This window comes from Pteropus alecto, unplaced genomic scaffold (genome assembly GCF_000325575.1).
Source record: "Pteropus alecto unplaced genomic scaffold, ASM32557v1 scaffold171, whole genome shotgun sequence".
Classification (NCBI taxonomy): domain Eukaryota; kingdom Metazoa; phylum Chordata; class Mammalia; order Chiroptera; family Pteropodidae; genus Pteropus; species Pteropus alecto.
In genome coordinates, this window is record NW_006431925.1 from 776205 (window position 1) to 795240 (window position 19036).

Sequence of the window (19036 nt, forward strand, 5' to 3'; positions counted from 1 at the left end):
ACTCTCGACCATCGCTGGTGGAAATGCAAAATGGCACAACTTCTTTGAAAGACAATTTGACAGTTTCTTACAAAACCAAACATATCATTATCATATGATCCAGCAATCACTCTCCTTAGTATTATCTCAAAGGAGTTGAGAACTTACACTTCTACGAAAACCTGCACATAGATGTTTCTAGCTGCTTTGTTAATAATTGCCAAAACCTGGAGGCAACCATGATGTTCTTTAGTAGGTAAGTGGGTAAACTGTGGTACATCCGGACAATGGAATATTATTCAGTACTAAAAAGAAATGCACTATCAAGCCATGAAAATATATGGGGGAACCTTAATTGCATTTTACTAAGCGAAAGAAGCCAATCTGAGAAGGCTACATATTGTATGATACCAACTATATGACAGTCTAGAAAAAGCAAAACTATGGAGACAAAAAGATCAGTGTTTGCCATGGGCGGAAAGGGGAAGAGATAAATAGGCAGAAAACAGAGGAGTTTCTAGAGCAGTCAACATACTCTGTAAGATATTATAATGATGGATATATGTCATTATACATTTGTCTAAACCCATAGACTGTATAACACCAAGAGTGAACCTTAAGGTAAACTATGGACTTTGGATGATGGTAATATATTAATTAATGCAGGTTCGCTTGATTAAAAAAAAAAAAAGTGCCATTCTGGTAAGCAGTATAGATGGTGGGGGCTGTGAATATATGGGAAATCTCTGTACCTTCCTCTCTATTTTATTATAAACCTAAAATTATTTTAAAAAATAGTCTTTAAAAAAATTAAATTGCATGGACTCCTTCAAAAAATACATTGTCTATGTTCTCGTATTAGTACTTTAAAAAATACTAATACTCAGGCCCCAAATGGACATTAAAATAAAAACACCTATATGATCCTAATATACAATTGGTCCTGAAAACCCTACATATATAGGGTTAAAAGCATAGTAAAAACGTGTTTATTTTTAAATAAAACTAAATCAAAAATTTAAAAATTGGTGTATAACTTAGGGAACTAAAGGAATAAATTTTCGCAGATGAAAACTGCTTTTTTTCTTACCATTTTTTCTCACAATACCACTTCCAGAACATCTTTCTTTTATGTGCAGATTTATTTTATTAGGATTTCTGTATGGCTCAAGTCTGAAACTTATATTTTCTTCGATAATTTATGCTTCCATATCTAAGATGCATGCTTTATCTATTTAGCTTGCAATGATTTTAAATATTCTGAATAACATAGCATCATTTCTAAGCTACTATTACAACTATTTAGAGTTACAGTTTTAACTTGTAAATTATCAACTTCAAAATAACTAACTGTTGCTACTTTAGGTATTTTAGGGAGATGGAGCAAGCCTGCCACAATTAATCTAGAGTGTCTTTCCTCCTTTAACTCTCATTGACAATCTCTTTTGTAGGCGAAGAAATGACTTGAGCATTAATGAAGAATGATCTAACATCTGGTTGAATATTTGCTTAAGTATTAATTGACGGAGCTATCAATTTAAGCAAAGTTTTCTAATATGTCACTAGAAAGATTTGTAGTTAATCCTAGTTAGAGTAACTTAGTCCTAGTTAATTTATTGATTGAAGATATAGATGATGTGCTAATCGTAGTATTAGATGAGACAGAACTGGCAATAATTTCTAACATTTTGAATAACATAATAGTTCAAAGTCTGATCCGTGGACTTAAAGCTTAACAGTGATCAATGTAAAGTCCTACATTCAGGCTTAGCCAATTAAAAGCCTAAATACAAAATTTGACTTCCACTTGTAATTATGATGGTACAGGTAGAGGCAAGCTATAATTCCTGTTAAAACAACTAAGAAAAGAAAAACCAGAGTATTCATAAACTTTATATTTTCACAGACATAGGAGAGTTTTAGAAGAAAAAAAATGAGTGAACTAAAATTCTAGAGCTGGAGAAGCTTTCTCTGGTGAATTTTGTTCACAAGGTATTTTCTTCCATGTGGGAATTTGCTATGTGTGGAGATGTGCTGAAGATGTGCTTGCCATAGGGAGAAGGAGTCAACTAGGGGAAAGAGAAGCTGGCAGAATTTTTGATGGCCACGGGGGCTAATGCAAAAGATTAGAATCTAGAGGGATCCCAAATTCCTGGCATGACTTCTCTTTGGGATATTTGAGTGATAAAGTAGTATGGGGACCTCTGGGAGCTGGACTAAAGAGAGAGAGAGAGTAAAACTCCAATCATCTCATGGTGCTTTGAAGGAAGGGTCCCCATGTAGGGAAGGGCTTGCAACATGGAGATAACAAATCTCCTACTGGGGACACTTGAAACTAGAGGTGGAATGATTCTAATTAAAACTAAAACCTAGCTTTGACTAAGTGCAATTTCTGATAGGATTGCTGGGATCAGCTTCTCAACTCATCCGCCCAACACAAGAAGAGAAAACTCTTTCTTGGAGAAAATTAGATCAATTTTAGACTATTTTACATATGATATAGAATACATAGTAAAAATTTAAGAGACTTGTGAAGAGGCAAGAAAATATGTCTAACAAAATATTATCAATAGAAGTAGATATGCATATATTGAGATATTGAGTTGACAGACAAGGTCTATAAATTAATTACTATAAATAAGTTGAAGAAATAGGAGAGAAGATTGATAGAGGTTAAAAAGAAAGAGGATTTTATTAAATAATTAGAAACTATAAAAATAAATATTCTGGAACTAAAATATTTAAGATTTTAAATGAATTTTAACATCAGCTCAAATAAGGTAAAAGACATGGTTCTAGGATAAAGAACTCAAGGGCAAGTGAATAAAATACTCAAACTGAAACATAGAAAACAACTAAAAAGAGCAACAGCAAATAAAACATAAATGACATAATAAATACAGACGAATAATTTAATATGTGTATAACTGGTGTATCAGAAAGAAATGAGATAGAGAATGGGACAGAAACAATATTTGAAAAAATAAAGGCTAGGAATTTTTAAAAACAGGTAAAAAAACATCAGCACACAGATTCAAGACTCACAGTGAACAAAACACCTAAAAAGATAAATATAAAGAAAACTGCTAAGTACAGGTAATGGCAAGTGGATGTGCAGTTTACATTTCATTGGCCAGAACTAATCAGACGGCTATACATAACTGCAAGAGTTTGAGAAGACAGGAAAGGGAAACAGCATACTGGCAACAGAAATGAACTTCAACATGTTTACATATACAAATTTCATTACTGTACACTTTCAACTTAATCTCATCGAATCTCTCTGACCTATATAATTTACTTAATTTATCTCTTTAGGACTCTTTTTACAGTCATCTGAATTTGATTTCTGTGTTTGAGAATAAAAGAAATATGAATATGGTAAATTTCACAAATAGGCATAGGATGCCTTTACTTCCTCGGCACTTATATTCTGCCATGTTGCTGCAGGCATTTGGTCAGTCACTTCCAGAATCACTGGGCTCACCTTTTCCCTTTTTCGAATCTTCTGTGGTGCTGCCATTTGGAAATAGTCAAGTACAAGACTGTGTCACTATTTATAATGACTATACGTTCTTTTAATTATTTAATATATACATATATATCAATATATTTATTCAACAAATATTTATTGGGCACAAGATAATTGTCATGCTCTGGTTTAGGTTCTAGGATAAAGAAGTTAATAAACAGAAAGATTCCTACCCCTAAGGGCCTTATTTTGGGAAGAGATAAAAAGTAAAGAAAATATAAATAAAATAACTTTTATATTATTGAGTAATAAGTCTGAGAAGGAAAATGGTAGCCATGAAGGCATCGCTGAGAAGGTGACAACTGAAGAAAGTAAGGAATTAACAGAGGAGCTTTGAGGAAAAATACATTTGAGGAAGCAGGAACAGCAAGTAGAAAATTCCTGAGGTAGGTGTGTGTGTACTTGGTGTGCTCAAGGAATAATAAATCATCAAATATGGCAGAAGAAGAATGGTGTGTGCTGAGGGACAGAGGGTATTGAAAAGGATTTCAGAGAGATAGTAGAGGCCAGGTGTCATGGGGAAGCTGATGTGATATTATGATCATTGCCTTTTTCTCTGAGTTAGATAGGAACCTGCTAGAAGGTTTTAAATAGAGAGGTGACATAATCTGTCTTAAATTTAACAAGATCACTCTGATTTATGTGGGAAATAGATTGAGAAGGGACCAGAACAGAAGCAGATTCAACAGTTAGGAAGCAATAGAAATAATAGATAAATGGTGGTGGTAGTTCGGATCACGTATGAGTAGTGGAGGAAGTGAACATTGTTGGATTTCTCCAGTATTTGAAGGTTGTGCTGATGAATATGCTTACAGATGGATGTAGGGTATGAGAGAGAGAAGGAATTCTGTAACCCAAGATTTTTGGTCCAAATAATTAGAATGATGGGAAGACCATGGGAGGGAATTGGAAACTCAGTCTTGAGCTTGTTAACTTTGACATGTTTATTAGACACCCAAGTGGAGATGGCTGGAGGCAGTTGGATACAGGAGTTGGAAATCATGGGAGGGAGCCTTACAAGAAAGGCTGAAAGGAGTTCTTCAAGCTGAAATAAAAGGATGGTAATTAGTAACATGAAAACATGAAAATATACAACACACTGGTAAAAAAATATATAGTCGAATTCAGAATACTCTAATAGTGTATTAATCCACGGTGGTGGATTAACCACGTAACTCTAGTATAAAGATTAAAGGACAAAAAAATTAAAAATAACTATAGCTACAATAATTTGTTAATGTATATTCAATAAAAGGTAAATTGTGACGTTAAAACACAAAATGGAGGGAGGAATAAAAGAGTAGAATTTTTATATGAAATTGAAGTTAATTGTTATAGGTTTGAAATAGACTGTTAGAGCTATAAGATGTTTTATATAAGCCTCCTTGTAACCACAAAACAAACCCATATAATAGAGACACAAAAGATAAAGAGAATCAAAGCATGCATAAAATCATCAATTCACAAAGGAAGACAGCAAGAGAGGAAGAAACAAGAGGGAACTGCAAAAAACCCAGAAAACAATAAGACATCGAATCCTTACCTATCAATAATTATTTTAAATATAAATAGACGAAATTCTCCAATCAAAAGGGATAGAGTGGCTGAATAGATAAAAAAAAACAAGACCTAATTATATATAGCTTACAAGACATTCACTTCAGCTTTGAGGACACACCTATAGGCTCAAAGTAATAAGATGGAAAAAGATATTTCATGCAAATGAAAACTGAAAGAGAACAGGGTGAGTATACTTACAGCAGACACAATGTACCTTAAGTCAAAAACCGTAACAATTCTAATTTGTCAAAAATAAATAAATAAATTGTAACAAGACCCCAAGAATGTCATTATATGATGATAAAGGGGTTAATTTATCAAGAGGATAAAACAATCGTAAGAATATATACACTTAACATTGGAGAACCAAAATATAGTAAGCAAATACTAATAGTTCTGAAGGGAAAAATAAATGATAATACAATAATAGCAGGGTAATTTAATACCTAACTTTCAACAATTAATAGATCATCCAGACACAAAATCAATAAATGCTGGACTTGAAATATACTTTAGTACAAATGGACCTAGCAGACATATACAGAACATTCCATCCAACGGCAATAGAATACATATTCTTTAAAAAAACATTTATTAGTTTCAAGTATACAGTACATTGGTTAGACATTTATATAGTTTATAAATGATCCCCTGATTGCCCTTTCTTTCCTTTGTCTCTACACCTAAGCTATTACATTAATGCTAACTGCATTCCCTATGCCATGCTCCCCATCCCCGTGACCATCTATCGGCTACTAATTTGTACTTCTTTAACCCTTTACCCCTTTCTGCCAGCCTCCCAACTCCCCTCTCCTATGACCATCACCAGATTGTCTTCTATATTTATGAGTCTGGTTTTGATTAGTTTGTTCTTTTTGTTCCTTAGACTTCGCATATAAATAAAATCATATGGTATTTATCTTCCACTGTCTGACTTATTTCACTCATCATAATAACTTCTAGGTCCATTCATGTCATCGTGAATAGTAGGATTTCATTTTTTTAATGGCTGAGTAATATTCCACTGAATATATGAACCATTCTTCTTTATCCATTGTCTATTGATGGGCATTTAGGTTGCTTCCATATCTTGACTATTGTAAACTGTGCTGCCATGGAAACAGTGGTGCATAGATTTTTATGAATTATTGTGTGTGTGTGTGTGTGTGTGTGTGTGTTCTTTGATTTATTGATGATAGCCATTCTGACAGGTGCGAGGTGGTATCTCATCGTGGTTTTAATTTACATTTCTCTGATGATTAGTGACCTTGAGCATCTTTTCATATATCTATTGGCCATCTGTATTTTTTCTTTGGAGAAATATCTGTTCAGGTCTTCTGCCTATTTTTAATTGGATTGTTTGTTTCTTTGGTGTTGAGTTGTATGAGTTCTTTCTGTATTTTAGATATTAACCTCTTATCAGATGTATCATAAGTGAAATCTTCTCCCATTCAGTTGGTTGTCTTTTCATTTTGTTGATGGTTTCCACTGCTGTGCAAAAACTTTTTAGTTTGATATAGTCCCATTGGTTTATTTTTTCTTTTGTCTCCCTTGCCCAAGGAGATATGTCCAAAAATAAACTACTAGTAGCAATATCAAAGAGATTATTGCCTATGTTTTCTTCTAGAAGTTTTATGGTTTCGGGTCTTACATTTAATTCTTTAATCCATTTTGAGTCTATTCTTGTATATGGTGAAGGTGGTCTAGTTTCTGGTTTTTGCATGTATCTGTCCAATTTTCCCAACACCATTTATTGAAGAGACTGTCTTTACTCCATTGTATATTCTTGCCTCTTTTGTCATATATTAAGTGAGAGTATAGGCGTGGATTTTTTTCTGGGCTCCCTATTCTTTTCCCCTGATCACTGTATCTGTTTTTTATGCTAGTACCATGCTATTTTGATTACTGTACCCTAGTAATATAGTTTGATATCAGGTAGTGTGAAACCTCCAACTTTGTTCTTTCTCAAGATTGCCATGGCTATTCGGGGTCTTTTATAACTCCATATAAATTTTAAGATTATTTGCTCTAGCTTTCTGAAAAATGTCATTGGTATTGTGATAGGGATTACATTGAATCTATAGATTGCTTTGGGTAGTATGGCCATTTTAATGATGTTGATTCTTCCTACCCATGAGCACAGTATATGCTTCCATTTATTTTTATCTTCTTCAATTTATTTTTCAGTTACTTATAATTTTCTGAGAGCAGGTCTTTTATCTCCTTGGTTAATTTGATTCCCAGGTATTTTATTGTTTTTGATAAAATTGTAAATGGGATTGTTATTTTAATTTCTCTTTCTGAAAGTTCATCATTGGTCTATAAAAATATTACTGACTTCTGAATATTTATTTTGTAACCTGCTACTTTACTGAATTCATTGATCAGTTCTAACAGATTTTTGGTGAAATCTTTAGGGTTCTCTATATATAGTATCATGTCATTTGCAAATAACGAGAGTTTTACTTCTTCCTTTCCAACTTGGATAATTTTATTTCTCTTTCTTGTCTTATTGCTGTGGCTAAGACTTCTAATACAATGTTGAACAGAAGTGGTGAAAGTGGGCATCCTTGTCTTGTTCCTGATCTTAAGGAAAATGCTTTTAGCCTTTCTCCATTGAGTATGATGTTAGCTGTAGGTTTATCAAGCACACATGGAACATTCTCCAAGATAGATCATGTGATAGATCACAAAACAGGTCATAGCAAATTTAAGATGATTAAAATCATACCAAGTATCTTTTCTGACCACGATGACATGAAACTAGAAATGAGTAAAGGAGGAAAACTGGAAAATTCAGAAACATGTGGAAATTAACACATCTCTGAATAATCTCCTTTACATTGGTCTCAGCAATAATTTTTTTTGATATAACACCAAAATACAGGTAACAAAAGCAAAATAAACACATGGCACTACATGAAACTGAAAAGTTCTGTATAATCAAAGTATCAACAAAATGAAAAGGCACCTACGGAATGGAAGAAAATATTTGCAAATCATATCTAAGGGGTTGATTTTCAAAATATATAAAGAATTCATACAACTCAATAACAAAAAATGCCAAAGAATTCAATTAAAAATGGGCAGAGGAATTGAATAGACATTTTCCCCCAAATAACACACAGATGGCCTATAGGTACATGAAAAGGTGCTCAGCCTCACTTATCATCAGAGACATGCAAATCAAAATCACAATGATGTATCATCTCACACCTGTTAGAATGGCTATTATAAAAATGATAAGAAGTAACAAGCGTTAGTGAGGATGTAGAGAAAAGGGAACCCTTGCACACTGGTGGTAGGAATATAAATTGGTGCAGGCACTATTGAAAACAGTATGGATGTTCTTCAAAAAAATTAAAAACAGATCTACCATATGATCCAGCAATCTCACTTCTGGTTATATATTTTAAAGAAATGAGGTCAGATTTTTGAAGAGATATGTGCACTTTCATCGTCATTTGAGCATTATTCACAATAGCTAAGACATAGTAGCTAAGAAACAACTATCCATTGACAGATAAATGGTTAAAGAAAATGTGGTACACACACACACACACACACACACACACACACACACACACACACACTGGAAAGCTATTTAGCCATTAAGAAAAATCCTGCCATTTGCAACAATACAGATGGACGTTGAAGGCATTATGCTAAGTGAAATAAGTTAAACAGAGAAAGACAAATTATTTTTTGTTGTTGTTAAAATTGTTCAGTTATATAATACAGTGTTATCAACCATAGTCACCATGTTTTACATTAGATCCTCAGACCTTCTTCATTTTATATCTGGAAGTTTGTACTCCTTTACCAACCTCTCTCTATTTTCCCCACTCCCTAGCCCCTGGCAACCACTTTTCTACTCTCTGTTTCTATGTTTTACTTTCTTGGTTTTTGTTTGTTTGTTTGTTTGTTTTTGTTTTTAGATTCCACATATAAGTGAGATCATGCAGTATTTTACCCATGGAAATACAAATTATGATTGCCAGGGGCTGAAGGGCAGGTTAAATGGGGAGATGCTGGTAAAAGTTACAAGATAAATAAGTCCTTAGACTCTAATGTGAAAAAGAGGAAACACAGAGAGAAAGAATGAAAGGGAGAGTGTGTTGTAAATAAGATGCTTCAAAGAAGAGGGAGCAATCAACTCTGGCATATGTTGCTGATATTGCAGGCAAAAAAAGACTGAGAAATGATCCATAGCTTTGACCACTTGGAAGCCACCAGTGGTCACGAGAAGCAGCATTACTGTGGGTGTGTTGGTTATGCCTTATACAAAGGTGCCCGTTTGAATGGGTGAGTAGTAGTGAAGTACTGCCTACATCTGCTATATCCACATGGAGGGCACAGATATTTATAACTCATTCATTCAGGAGGGCACCGTTTTCTAATTTGCACAAAGACAGAGTGTTTATTATCTGAGACCCTGTTGACAAAAGCAATTTCTGGGCCAATGCTTGTTAAGAGTGAGTTCAAGAGAGAAAGGGAGGGGAGGAATTGGCGACAGTGAGTGTAGACAGCTTACCAGAAGAGTAGCCAGTGAACAGTAAGAGAGAAAATGAGTTGGTAACTAGAGGTGGATGTGGAATCAAAGAAATTTTATTATTATTACTTTGAAAATGAGAGATTTACCAGTATGCTTGAATTCTGATGGGAAAGATTCAGTATAGAAGGGTGCTGTGTGCTTGCTTTATACTGGACACTATATGTTATCTCATTTATTCCTTCCAATTGGAAAAATAAGAAAATGGGGACAGAAAACTAAAAAATCATATCCAAGGCTACCTACTTGTTTACCACTGTTTTTCTCATGCCTAGAAAATATCCAGCATGTAGTAGGTAGTCAATTAATATTTGCTAAATATTAACCAAGATTTGAATTCACATCTTCTAATTCCCAGTTTCGAACTTTAAACAATTGGACTTTGGTTCCTTTTCATGCAGGTCTGGTCCATGGCAGCAGTTTATTTGGACTACTTTTTGAAGAGAGAATGAGGAAAGGACACATTCATTCACAATACTGATCTCCCTGCAGCCCAGGAGCATGCTTTATCATTTTTGTATGTGACATAGAACAATGTTTGGTGTAATCTAAGTGTTCAGTATAATCAAGGATTCGTATATTCAAAAGCCACTTGATTATGTGAGTTGGATTAACATTTATTATCTTGCCAAATAATTCATTCAAGAAATTTACATTTAAAATCTGTTTTAAATGCTGATGTTTTACTGATTATAAAATAATATATGGTTGTTATAGAAAATGTAGAAAATGTGGAAAAGTAGAAAGAAGAAAACCAGTCCACCTCTAATCTCAGTATCAAGAGATAATTGCTTTTGATCAATTTGGTGCATTTTCTCCTGCCCATGGAATGGTTCTGGAATTCACTGCAATAACAGTAATAAAAACTATAATGCTTGTGCACATAAAAGGTACTTTACTTCACTTAAACTTCACGACAAATGTATAAAGGAGAAATTCGTTCTGTAACATTTTATAAATAAGAAAAATGAGGCTCTGAGAGGTTGAGCCACTTTCTCAAGGCTGCAAGTGCAGCCATATTAATGCCCTTTAATTCACCCCTTTGATTTCAAGTGCTATTAAATCTAATTTTCTTTCAGGTTGATAAGGGTCTGTTCTGCTTTTAAGTGTCTGTCATGCACTCTTTAACAATTAAACATTCTTCTCAAAAGCCTTCATTGATTGAGGCCCCTTGAAGATCCCCAGACTTATTTTGCCTCTGCGCTCTGATCTAAGCAGCCTGCTTTGTAAACATACAGTTACTTCATGGGCCTATTGTTCTCTTGAACAATTCTCAAGCTCAGGAAAAAAATGTTTATTCGGATTCTATCTCTTTTTTTTTCTTTTTTTCTTTTTACTTTCACAGAACCTGAAATGAATTCTTGACACAGTGGAGATGCTGAATAAAAATAATTGCCTCATTGGTAAGTCCTTCTGTAGCCTAATCTTTATGCTAAATTTTGGGTCTACTTATTTTCTTTCTGGCATTGGGGGTCAGCACAGGGTGAGATGAGAGAGAGAATAGTTGAGATAGTTGAGGAACTTCCTTTTCTGTTTAGAGGGCTCGCTTAAGATTTAAGGAGGAAAAAGAAATAGCACTCTGAAGGCAGAGGCAGAGGCAGAAGACTGTTGATAGGCATGGCTTGGGCGTTTAACACAGTATGTGGATAATGACAATGGTCAGTTCTCAACAGCATCAGTGGTTCCCGCCCTGGAGTGCCCTTAGGCTTATTTGCTGTAAATGATCCCTGCTGTGTTAAAAGAGGAGCTAAATATCCCAGTTTCATTTTAATATTATTTTTGCTAAGGAAGAGAGGATCATTTTTTGAGATATCCAGCCTTTTAGTAGCCTGCTGAAGTTACTATTGCCATCATTTGTTACACTGGCTTTAAAAAACAAAACAAAAAATTCCTACCTTCAGTGTATCTGTTTAGATCTATTTTATTTTTAACATTTGGTCACGGCTCTGCTGATCTCTTGTACTGCTGCTGTGTTGGCGTTAGGTTTGCTATTTATGATTTCTACATTTCTATTATGACTCTCACGTGTTCTTTATTTCAGTGTAAAAATCTACTTGACCTATCCTAAAAAATCTGTTTATTTAAATCCAGATCCCCTGTAGTTGTTTCTGCCTGTGTTTTCCAAATCTTGGTGACTAAATCCAGATCGGGGGAAGGGAGGAAGCTCTACCTCACTTTGGTTCCACTGAAGTAGAGCGTTCATCATTCATTCAGACTCCTCTTCTTGATAAAGGATAAGGACCAGAGTTCAAAGTTGGCTCAGACTTCTCTAGTAGAGAGAATGGAAGAGAGGACACGTTTATGTTTTGCTCCTGCTTTGATTCCACATGGAGCCCTTCCTTTTTTTTTCTACAGACTCCAACATTGCAGCCTCTGCCTTGGCCCACTTCCTATCCACTGCATGTGATTCTTCTCAAAGATAATTGTGGAACAATGTGTTAAGTTCTACCTTTTCCTGTTGTTGCTTGTCACCCCTACAAAGCAATACATATTCTTATTCCACGTACTTTTATATGCTCAAAGATCCGTTAGGCCAGTACTTCTCAACCAGGATGATTTTTCTCCCCCTAAAAGATGTTGGCAATGTCTGGAAACCATTTTGGTTGCCATGATTCAGGTGAGGGGGAGTACTACTTAGTGGCAGAATGCTACTAAACATCTGGGGATGCTACTAAACATCTGACAGTATATAGGAGAGCCTTCCCCCCTCCCCCAACCAAACAAAGACTAACCTTGTCAGTAGTGCCAAGACTGAGATATGCTGTGCTGGGTCTTGAGTATAACAGTTAAATAAAGCATAAGACATTTGTTCAAATAAAGTAAAAATGTGTTATAGGTGCTGTAACATAAGACAATACTGATTAGGGTACAGAGGACATAAAATGAGTTATACTAAGATTGGAGTGGGAAGAGATGTCAGAAAATTTTCATAGAAGAGAAGCTTTGTCTGAGACTTGAAAAATGATTGGACATTTTTCTATTTATGTAGGAGTGGGTTGAATGTAGTATGTAGGAATGGGGTGAAGTAGGCTGAAGTGAATGAATAAAAGCTGGAGAGCAAACCAGCATATTAAGTTTGGAGAATAATGTAGGGCAAAGGCACGACATGAGCACCTATCAGAAATCTCATATGGAGGACCTCACACACAATTCCAAATCATTGGTTCTTTTTTATTTTTTCTAGAAAGAATACTTAGCAGCAATGTGGGGAGAAGTGTCTGTATCAAGTATTGTAGACTGGAACCAGGAAGCCAGTTAAGAAACTATTTTAATAGCTTGGTGAGAAATGATGGCGCTGGAAGGAACCTCTCTTGGACTGTCAGCTAATGGAAGTTCACAGTGATCATCCAAGGATGTGATGATTTTCTTTATAACCCTCCCCTCCACAGACTGTGTGGGTGACATGCCAGGTTGCTGCAGCTGAAATTAACTAGATCATGTTCTCTCAGGTCAAAGAAACATTTAATAGAAAGAGACTGTCAAGCATGTGGGATTTGCTGTGAATACAAGAATTTATTGCTCTTTGACCTTCTAAGTAGACTTTCCTGTTTCTGGCAAAGGAGTTAAGTTAATGTAGTGTCCTTCAACAAGGAAGTGACTTTTTAAAAATCTAGGGTGTTTAGACCATTTATATTTAATATGATTATTGATATGGCTAAGTTTAAAAATACCATTTTGTTACCTGTTTTCTATTTATTCTATCTGTTCTTTTTGACTATTCTTCTTTTGGAATAATTGAATATTTTTAAGATTCTACCTTTTTGGGGGGGGAGGGGGTTATTAGCTATAACAATACTTTTTGTTTTGTTATTCTAGTGATTTTTTTAGGATCAGTAGTGTACATCTTTATCACAGCTTTCCTTCAAGTGATATTATAAAGCATCACATACAGTATAAGACCCTTACATTAGTACATTTCCATTTCTCCATACCTCCACGCTAGTTGTCATATATTTTACTTTTATACATGTTATTCCTACCACACATTATTATTTCTGTATAAATACTCAATTATCTTTTAAATATATTTAGATAATTTAAAGAAAATCTCATTTATTTTCCCTGTAGTACCATTTCCAGTCACTTCATTACTTTATGTAGGTCCATATTTCTATGTGGTATTATTTTATTTCTGTGTGAAGACTTCCTTTAAGATTTCATACAGTGCAAGTCTGCTGGTGATAAATTTAAAATTTAAGATTTTTTTTCACTGTATGAAATCTTAAAGGAAGTCTTCACACAGAAATAAAATAATTGTATTGCTGAAAAACTCTTTACTTACATTTTGAAAGATATATTTGCTAGATATAGGATTCTAAGTCGGCAGTTATTATTATATTATTATTATTATTATTTTAATTTAGTACTTTAAAGATGTTGCTCCATTTTTTTCTTACTAATATTATTTCCAATCTGCTGTTATTCATATTCATGTTTCTCTTATGTATCATTTTCCTCCTGCTGGAATTGTTAAGGTTTTTATTAAGTGCAGGTCTCCAGTAATATGATTGTATGTCTTGGTGCAGTTTTCTTCATGTTTCTGTGCTTGAGAGCCATTTAGCTTCTTGGATCTGTGGATTTATAGTCCCTAAAATTGGGAGAAAATAACAGCCATTATTTCTTCCAAAATTTTTTTTTCTCTCTCTCTTGGGAATTCTAATCACCCATATATTAAGTCAATTGAAGTTCTCCCATGGGTTAATGCTCATTTAAATTTTTTAATCTGCGATTTATTTTGAATAAGTTCTATTTCTATTTGTTCAAGGTCATCAATCTTTCATTCTTCTCTTCTGCAATGTCTAATCTTCCATTAATCAATCCAGTGTAATTTTCTTCTCAAATATTATAGTCTTCGTCTACAGAAATTTTGTTAGAATCTTTTTATAGCTTTCATATCTCTACTTAACTTTTTGGACATATGAAATGCAGTTATTATAACCATTTTAATGTCCTATGCTAATTCTCACATATGTGCCACTTCTGTGTCCGTTTCTTTTAATTGAGTATTCCCTTTATTATGAATTGTATTTTCCTGCTTCTTTGTGCGTCTCATATGTTTTGATAGGAAGGCAGTCATTGTGAATTTTACACTACTGGCTGTTAAATAGTGAGAGTTTCCAATCTGCCTGTATGAACAGGTACTATTATCAGCCTTCTATGAGTACCCTGCAATCAGCCCTCTATGAGCACCTCTAACAATTTTTGGGTGGTTCTTTCCCCAGCCTCAGATGATTAACTCATACACATATACCAACAGAAAACATACAGAATAGCCAAGCACGGTAATAGTTAAATTTTAAAATTCCTTAGCCTTCTCCAGGAAATTTAGAAGATTTTAAAAATAGTTTCCGATATGCAGTGATTACAGATGTCTTGGACGGTCAGGATAAAGGACTCAAAAAACACTCATTCTACCCCACATCACTTGCATTTACTAATTTATATTGGGATAGAAGACCTCATGGGATAAGATGAAAGACTCAGACCTGACAACCAATGAGGTTCAAGGGTATACTCACATTTCAAATGGACTGCTATAACTCTAATGGAGGCCTTTTTAGTAAAGAAAATAAGACTCCTGAGAGAGATTTCATGATAAAAGAATAAGACTGAAAAAGTGAGCCAGACAAAGTGGGCTTAAGGGAGGTATGGAGTATTGATTCTAGTACAGCTAGGTGGCTGATACCAGAACTCATCCCAGTCCAGCCACATAAGGGATGAGGAGAGGGAGTCAGGGATGGAAGCAACACTTGGCAGAATGTAGCTATATGCATGTACAAGTTAAAAGAACTGAATTGAGCTCAAACAACTTTGCTGATACATTCTAAGGGAATGTAAAAGAGAACAATCATAAGATTTCTCAATATATCATCTTTGCCCAGGCGAATGAGTGGAGAACTTCATTTCAATGGTATAATAAGGTAGCTTGATTAAGTAGCAGTTTTTCATGTCAGATGGACCCAGTGATTGTAAGTTCCCCAGAAAGACTGGTAGCAATGTTGGTGGTGTCATGGGCTCATCACTTTCAACCATTATTGTGATAGTAGTGCTTGAGGAAGAGGTGGTGACAACAGCAATGGTGCTAAAGTTTAAAGTATTCAGTTGCCTAAAAGCAGCAGCAAGACCAGATAGCTGAATATGAGTGGCATATCTGTGGGACTAACAGAGCCTGGACCACAAAGCAATGATTTTACTAGTTGCAACAGTGAGTGAAAAGTTATTGATAGCTACTATAAATCATTGCAGTTCTATGGCCAAATTAAAGGGCTCGCTCTCACTCCCACCACTGCTCACATCAGTTAAGTATAATGCAGAAAAGGTTTCTCCTTCTCACTTCAAAAAGCAATAAGAAAGATTTCTGGTCTCCCAGTTATGACAATGGCAGCAGTAGAATTAGGAGAATTCCAGCCTTGAATGGCTCCTTAGTGTAGCAGTGGTGCCTGGGCTGCCTAATTTTTACTGGAAAGCAATCACATTCAGTGGCCATCGAGACAGATTCATAGACATATGTCAGTACTGTTGAAGATTCTCAGAAATATTGGTGTAGTAGAACTCCAGAGCATACCCCCACCTCTTTTAGCAGGTGGGGGTTTGGGGCTTTGTTATTTAAATGTGAACATTAATATCAATACGTCTTGATCCACTGTCTAGGGAAAGCTCAATACTTGAGCTACACAATTTAATATATAATTAGATAACTTAATAAATTATGTAAATCTTGACTGAGGCCTGTTTTGTACAAGGCATTATGGTAGGCACCATTAAGGATCAGTCAGTTACTATATGATCTCTGTTTGGAAAAAAAAAAATGCTTATAATTTTATAGAAGTGGCTAGATGAGTGCAGAATGTCCATACTATAATGTCAAATACAAAAAAAAAAGGAAATCATTGTATGTTTTCTGCATACCATAGGCAGGCATTTAGATAGATAGATACTTAGAATTTAGTTTCAACAAGGCATGCATTGTGAGAAGTGCAAAGTCCCAAGGAGGAAGCAATTCAATCTTTCTATCTGATTCAGTAATACTTTCAGGAGGAGGTGGGATCTGAATCAGCACTTGAATGGTAGATAGTATTTTGCAGGCACAGATGAAGAAATAAGAGTTTTTCAGGGAGAGACTCATGAAGGCATGAAAAGTGTAGGCATTTTGAAGGTTGGATGGATTACTACGTATATGTAGGGAATTGTTTAAGGCAAAGCTAGAAAGGGAGGTTGAGGGACATGGTGAGGATTTTGTTGACAGTTAAAGGCAATAAAGAGCCAGTGAGTGTTTTTGAGCAAAGAAATAATAGGATTATCAGCCTCTGCATTATTTCCTAGTTTCACAAAACTGGACCTACTTAACTTCTTCCTTCAAAATGCAACCTTGCCCAAGTTCTCCTACCAGACGAAAAAAAAAAAAAAAAGGCAGGGAATATTTCAACAGACTCAGCATCTTTACCTCTAAATCCAGTGGAGATTAGCACTGGCCACCCTTCATGACCTCTGGAGTTACCCTGTCGTTCCCATTTTTGTTTCTAATGTATCAGATCACGAACCTGATTGTTCCTCTTGGAAACTCTTGTACTATCTATGCCTGAATCCTGAGGGAGCCTGCCATGACCTTGGGACACCATGGATGCTGTGAATACCCAGTAACTGTGGTATTCAGTCTTGTTTTTGGTGACCAGCCTCATACCAGTTCCCATTTTTCTTCCTCTTTTTTTCCTCCATATTATTTGTTCAACAATTATTCATCTTTGGGTCAGATTCATAAAATATAAAAATGATTTTAAAAAATCCTAATTTGGCAGCAGTATAGAAGATGGTTTGCTATAAAGATAAACAATTGGGAAAGCAATACAGAAATCCAAACAGAAGGTAATAAGGACTTGAATTGCGGCAGCATTCAGGGGAATTAGAAAACAGATAGGAACAACTACTAATGAGAATGGCATGTAGAAAGCACTTACTATTGCCAAATTAATTTAAAAAGAGAGAGAGATTGTGGAAGAAGAGTGATTCAGAACTTCATAACAAGGTGCAGGGGATGGTGAATGAGAAATTAGAAGTGACTTGAAGTTCTGCACTTGGGTGACTAGGAAAGGAGTGACTTGAGCAATTGGAACACAGCTCTACCCAATCAGTTACCTAGCTCAGAAAAAAATGAATTTGAGAGCCATGAATGAGGCTTGCATTGAACTACTCTCTGTTGTAATAAAGTGAGAAACTAGAGAGTTTAGAATGGGATATGTTGAGCTGAATGATAAAATTGTTTTGTTGTTGTTGTTGTTTTTTAAGACTGAAGGAATATGTTTGAGGAAGATAGGCAGCATATATGTTGTTTGGGAATCTCAGATCTTAGTGTGATAGGTAGAAGAAGAGGAGGTATATAGAAAAAAAGGGCAAAATCTAAAAAAAAGGCAAATTCATGCTTTTAGTCATGTATGTGATAGAAAAAGCTATCTGACCGGTTGGGATCAATGGCATTGACAAAGATGATAAGAGGAAAATGAGGAAGGGAAAATTCTAAACAAATGTTTAATCTAAGTAAAATTAGTGTATTTGCAAAGCAACTGCAGTTTCATTGTAAGTTCCTTACACATCTCCTCCTTCCTCCATCAGAATAACACATCTAAGTCTTTCTTATATAGAACCTCTGCAGCCATCCTTGGCTGGCTTCTCAAGTCCCCAGATATTCTATGATTATGTCGGACAACACAAAATTGCCATTTTAGTAGGCCAAAATGGTTGAACATTTGAAATTTTATATGATTCAACCTAATATGACAGTGGGTTTCCAATGCAGGTATGCACAGCAGACTCTTTAGGCAAGTAAACATTCTTGGTTCTCCAACCCCAACCAGTTCTTCTACCTTGACAAATGGGCTAGAATCCCTGTAAATTCTAAAATTTATCTTCCCTGAGAGAAGAAAGCACTGCCTTAGCTTAAGTGGGTTTCTATCTGGTTCCATTCATTGCTGTCTTTCTGTGTGTCATGACCCCATGCCTCTTGTCTTGAGCACTCAGGTGGTCATGGTCCCAATGGTGTGTGTGGAGAATGGTGAGAGTTCACACAGGATAAGTCTAACGGAGAACCAGCACATTCATGGACCTGGACGAGCATCACTCCAGCTAGGCCACCTCTGAGTAAGTTGTTTAGAAGTAAAGAGAAATGATAGACAGGACACAAGCTTGACACCTGTCGCATGGGATAGCTGGGTAATCTGCTGGATTGATGTAGTGCCTGGACAACTTCTGGATGCAATGCTCCCTACAAGTCACACTTGTGAAACGGACAACAACTAAGGCTGCCTATTTTCCTAGATAAACCACAGCTCACTCTTTCTCTCTCTCTCTCTCTCCTGTCCTTTCCTGAACTAGGCGAATCTCATTTTAGGTTGACAGGGAAGATCCTTTCCTCTCTGATT

The 19036-nt window shown here is 35.3% G+C and overlaps 1 long non-coding RNA gene across 1 annotated transcript; it reads left to right on the top strand.

Moving 5' to 3' along the window:
• Window positions 1–10055: 10055 nt before the first annotated feature.
• Window positions 10056–18749, top strand: LOC112475545. Its single transcript, XR_003044748.1, has 3 exons — window positions 10056–10223; window positions 10969–11026; window positions 18636–18749. It is a non-coding gene; the product is annotated as an uncharacterized LOC112475545 (long non-coding RNA).
• Window positions 18750–19036: the final 287 nt, after the last annotated feature.